The sequence below is a fragment of the Petaurus breviceps genome, unplaced genomic scaffold (genome assembly GCF_028583685.1).
Source record: "Petaurus breviceps papuanus isolate PSGF00001 unplaced genomic scaffold, PetGlider_PUasm1.0 90925, whole genome shotgun sequence".
In the NCBI taxonomy this organism is placed as follows: Eukaryota; Metazoa; Chordata; class Mammalia; order Diprotodontia; family Petauridae; genus Petaurus; species Petaurus breviceps.
Window position 1 is genome coordinate 36865709 of NW_027187380.1, and position 5468 is coordinate 36871176.

Genomic DNA, 5468 nt, shown 5'->3' on the forward strand with positions numbered 1-5468 from the left:
AGAGAGAGAGAGAGAGAGAGAGAGAGAGAGAGAGAGAGAGAGAGAGATGGGTGGGGAAATCATGTATTATTAAACAAAAAAGTATACTAGACTAAACTGTGCTTACTCATAAAGATAATCATGCAAAACAGCCTGCTGATCTGCTTTGCCAACATGCCAACATTGTTCTGGGCCAGGTTAGTTCATCTGAGTGTTGCCAGATAAAAAAAGAAAAAGTCTTGTTTTATGTTATATTAATTCCATAGCCAGAGTAAACAAGACTCCTTTTTTTTTTAAGCATATGCACACTGCAAGAAAATAGAGGAAATAAAAACAGAGAGGCACAGAGAGAACAAGAAAGGAACAGAGATTTAGATTATTTGAAATGTTTCTTATTCTCCACAAGTTCAACACTGTCATTGGCCAAACACAGTGGCCAGAGATAGAAACCAACATCAAACAGAAACCTTTTTGGATTTATTCAAAGTCTAAGAGATGGCATTTCTCCCATTTTCCGTCTTTTATTTAACTCCTTTGAACTTCCACTATTTTCCAGACAATTAAATAGAAACTCCATCTTCCAGTCTAGTGGAAGAAACATTAAATCTCCAGTCAGAAGTCTGGCTTTGTCAAATAACAATTATGCAGCTTTGCAGACATTTTTACCTCTTTGAGCTTCAGTTTCCTAATTTGTAAAATGGAGATAATAATACTTGTATATCATTTTTTGCAACAGTGCTACAGGTACATGATTTTCTCCTGCATTTTCTGCATCTTGAAGCATCAAAGATCATGTCACTGTAATTCTTTTAAAAGGATACTGTATTACTATGTGTCTTGTTTTCTCTCATAGGACACTATCTCCTTTCCAAGGATTTAAGCTTGTAGGTTTTTAGATCTGACTAGCAGAAATTCTGGGAGAAATTGAATAGGTTATGAAGGCACTCAGATATGACTCTACCTAGTGGGAAGGTAGGAGCATGTGTGTTAAGTGCTATTGAAATAAAAAGAGAGAACAGGAAGATAGAGACAAATGCACTGAGACTATTTGCATGAATCTATTCTACTTCTTTTATCTTTGAGAACCAAATTACTTGGGGAGAATCTTCTAGAAACAGTCTTTGGAAAAGAAGGGTGAGTTGAGATATCAGATCTTATCAGTGACAGCAGCAATGTGATAGGATTTTAACTGTCGTTTCAATCTCATTTAAGTAAAAAAAAATTCATTTAATCTTTATGTAACTGAGTAGTTCTTTGGGTTCATGCTTTAAAAGGGAAACAGGAGATTAGGACACAGGAAGATGGGACAAAATGATCCAAGAGAGATTGGTCAATAATTCTTGGAATGCCCATACACCTAGATAAGACTTAGGTTCTCTGAAAGAAAAGTAGTAGTGAAATGGGGGAGGGGGGCGGGGGAGAGTCTGGCAGCTCCAACTTTGAGTACCACCTGGTGTCCTGATTAGCTATAGCAGGCCTGCTGCAGTAGCGGAGTTTGAGCATGCCCAAGGGAGCTGGATGCAGTTTGAACTTCTGTTACCATCTGGTGGCTAAATTAAGCATTTCAAGCTGTTACCACAAGCAAAAACCCCTAGTGCTACTAGTAAAAGATACTATAGTGTACTGTCTGGAAAAAAAAGCCTGTCCAATAAACAAAATGGTTCACACAAATTTTGTACTTCCACCACCTACCTCATAGGGATATTATGAGGATCTAAAGACCTTTTGTTCTATTAATGTCCTACAAAATTATTTGCCATAAAAATAACTTATATTTAACATGATAATTATTAATAGTAGTTATTATTTAATTCATTCAATTCAACCTTCATTTATTGAATGCATATGCAAAGAATTGTTCAAGGCTCTATGTAAAAATGACTAAAAGAAACATTAAAAATTACCAAAGAACAAACCAGTCAAAAGTTCAAGGGTGTGTCTGTATAAAGGTTAACATTGGCAAGGATCACATAAGATCAATATTCTGACACTTCCCTCCATTCAAATTAGATTATTTTTTCCTTCAATGGTATTGAAATTATCTTCAAGACTGAACTAACTTGGAGAACTAAAGACTCAAATTATTGATATTACTTCCTAGTTCCTGAGCAGGAAAGATTCTAATAGGAAATATAACACATAAAAGTATACTCGAAAAAGTGGGAGAGGGATGATGGTGAGGAATTAGGAAGAAAAGTTTAGTGAGGACTGTGACAGAAAGTGTCCTGGAGGACCCAACCCTAGCAAAAAGCAGTAAAGGCTCACCTATCAGAGCTGGAACAAAGGGGTAGAATTCAAGTTTCCAGTATGGTGAAGATATTAAAAAAAAAAGTTGGGTCATGGTAAGAAGATTGAACCTTGGAGTCTAGGAGGCTCCTTTGACCACTTATCTATTGGGGAATGGCTTTTTGCCTGTGTTTTTCTGCTTGTTGTTCATATAGCTAACCATAATCAGAAATATTTAATACAAAGATTTCCCCTGGTATCTTAATTTCATTATTTTTTATTATTCAAAATCTTTTCAATTTAATGTACCTGACATCTATTTTATCTTTTGTAATTGGCTTTGTCTCTTGCTTGAATAGGGAATTAAAACCCTATCCATAGCTTCTCTAGAACCTCAAGTTTGCTAGAACAAGGGGAAAGCTTAACTCAGCTTTGATTTGATCTTATAATGTTAGAATTGACAGGACCTTAGAGATCATCTAGTACAAATATCTAATTTTGCAGCTAAAGAACCAAAGTAGATAATCTTGAATAAAAAAAGACATTCAATGAACTGCCAGACTTTCAGGACTTTGTTTGTTGAAAAAAAAACAAACACCTGAACTTAATAGAAGATTTGATATATGAGATTCAAGAGAAATATAAGGTGCATATCAAAGACTAATTACAAGGGATTCAATGAGGACATACTGTTTACTTTTTATATGAGAAAATGTAAAATATATGTCAAAGATTGTTATTAGTAATTGGGTAGTTGGAAAAAAAAATTGGGGTAGACCTGAGTATGATTCTAAAATTAAAATTGTTTGAGAAAAGGTAAAAAGAGTAATTATCTTATACAAATGATGTCTGAGAGGAAGAACTGACACAGAGGAATTAGTTGAGTGAGGAGGGCTGGTAGTTCTGGAACCCGACTCTCATTGGGAATGGGTTAAAGAGGAAACAATACATATATATCTAGAAGGGTATAAAAGTCTTCTAAATTCAAAAGGAAATAAAAGGCTAAGGGGATAGGGAGTGAGGAGAGGATAAGGGAGGGATTTTTAGAGGGGAGGGTAAAGGAATGGGGTATAACATGGGATATAGAAGGGTGTTTAGATGAATGGAAATGGTAGGATAAAGCAGGGATCCTTGGAGGGGGGATAGGTTAAGTAATAGGAGGGTAAGGTAGCAGGTGGAAATAAAGTAGAGGGGTCAGGAGAAATAGGAAATGAGATACACACAAGCATAAAATAAAGATCAGGGGTAGAATCTATTAGGGAAAAAAAGCAGGGGTAGTAATCATGATCTCAGACAAAGTTAAAGTTAAAATAGACTTAATCAAAAGAGAAAAATAGGGAAACTACATATATGCCAGCCATATTAATCAATATTGTTTTAGATTATTTAAAATAAGTAGACAGTATAAGATTGAAATACCGCTGTGGTGTAGAAAATGATGAATTAGTAGACTTAAAAAAACATGGAAAAACTTAGACTTATGAAGGAAGATGTTATCCACCCTCAGAGAAACAGAGGACAAATAAGTGTTGTATGGTCTTACATAGATACATATGAATGTATGTGTCTATATGTGAGTATGATTATAGATATCTAAATATATGTATGTGTATTTAAGTATGTGTATATAGTATATATGTAAGTATCTTTGTGTGTATATATACATGTTTGTATATGTATATATGTGTGTGTGTTTATGTGTGCACATATATAACCTATACAACAAATTGCTTCCCATCTTAGAAAGGGAGAAATTTTAGAACTCAAAATTTTTACAAGAGGGATATAAAAAATTTTCTTGACATGTAATTGGGAAAAAAATAAAGCACTAATTGAAGAATTAGAAGAAAATCTGAAGAAAAAAAAGAATCCAAGTCCAAAAAAGTGAAATGATTTGTCTAAGACAACATAGCCATTTTTGAATCCCAGTCCAGTGTTCCCTTGAGGGGACCCTTTTTTATGCACCAAGAGTTCTGGCTCAGCAGGCAATTGAAGAGGTCCTTTTGGACAGGAAACTGTCAAGAAGTCCTGCACATGATCTATAGTCCATGTGAAAACCTGCTGCACATGCTCATAAGTGCCGAGCTATCTCTGGCCATTCCCTTATTACAAAAACAATAATAGTCAAAGGCTCTCACACTAAGGCTTTACTACATGTTGTGGGAGGGATATGCTGAGTAGAATCTCACATTACTACATCCCTGGAACAACTGCTGAGGAAGTTCTCAAACAATTGAAAATAGCTTTTCTATATTAAGTCTTATATGTATGGTTTGTATCTAAATCTGGAAAATGCAACAGTGGTGTACTATTATTTTTAGTTCTGCCTTTGAAGATGATCTGTTGGGAAAGATGATAATTGAATCCAAGGGAGCTGATGAGATCACCAAATGAAACAGCATAAAGGGAAAAGAATAGATCCAAGATTGAACCTTTGGGGACATGCAAGTTTAGCAGACATGAAAAGGATGAAGATCCAACAAAGGAGATTAAGAAGAAGCAGCCAGATAGGAGGAGAGCCAGGAGAGTGGTGTCCCAAAAACCTGGAGAGAAAAGAGAAGAAAAAGTAACTGAAGGGGTCAAAGGCTACAGTTACATAATGGGTGAAAATGACTTTTTTTTTTCATTATATGCTGGGACCAACCAAAACTCTTGAAATAATAGAAGTATTGGTGGATTTTGACCACTTACTGGGTAACGACCTGACCATTAAACCTTATTGAAAGTTTCAGTGTCACTGTTTTATTCTTTGAAGTCTTTTTTTCTTAAAGGCAACAGCATTGTATGTATCTTTCCCATTTTCCCTAACTTTTCTGGCTCTTCTAGAGAGCTTTTGGAGAGCATCCAAGCTAATGCTGTCATGAAGAAGCAAGTTTAGTCTACAGGATACACATTCTATCCTAATGATACATTACTATTTATTCATTATGATCTCCCATGTTACTTTCATGTTATTTGCATTGCCATTTAGCAAAGAAAATGGTTTACTACTGCTTATCTTCTGCAGGATTTCACATCTTTTACTACTGAAATATGAGGTGCATCTATAAAGTAAGGAGACTGATTCCCTGAGCCTCATACCAAGAGGTTTCTTCTTACTTTATAGACAATGCTCATGTACCATGCTGAGTTTGTTCTGACCTGTTCAACATTTCTAAGAAAAGAAAATACAACTGTTAAAATTTTCACAGTATTTGTGACTTTCCCCTGCATATATACTCTCCATTTGGAAGTATTACAAGACTCTGTTTCAGTGGCTCTTC

At 35.2% G+C, this 5468-nt stretch overlaps 1 long non-coding RNA gene across 1 annotated transcript in view; it reads left to right on the forward strand.

The window, feature by feature from the left end:
- The window catches only part of LOC138152342 (uncharacterized), a 77290-nt gene extending 72150 nt beyond the window's left edge, over positions 1 to 5140 (forward strand). The window contains exon 3 of the long non-coding RNA XR_011166077.1: positions 4527 to 5140. This is a non-coding gene — a long non-coding RNA (uncharacterized lncRNA). The remainder of the gene's footprint in view (positions 1 to 4526) is intronic.
- Positions 5141 to 5468: the final 328 nt, after the last annotated feature.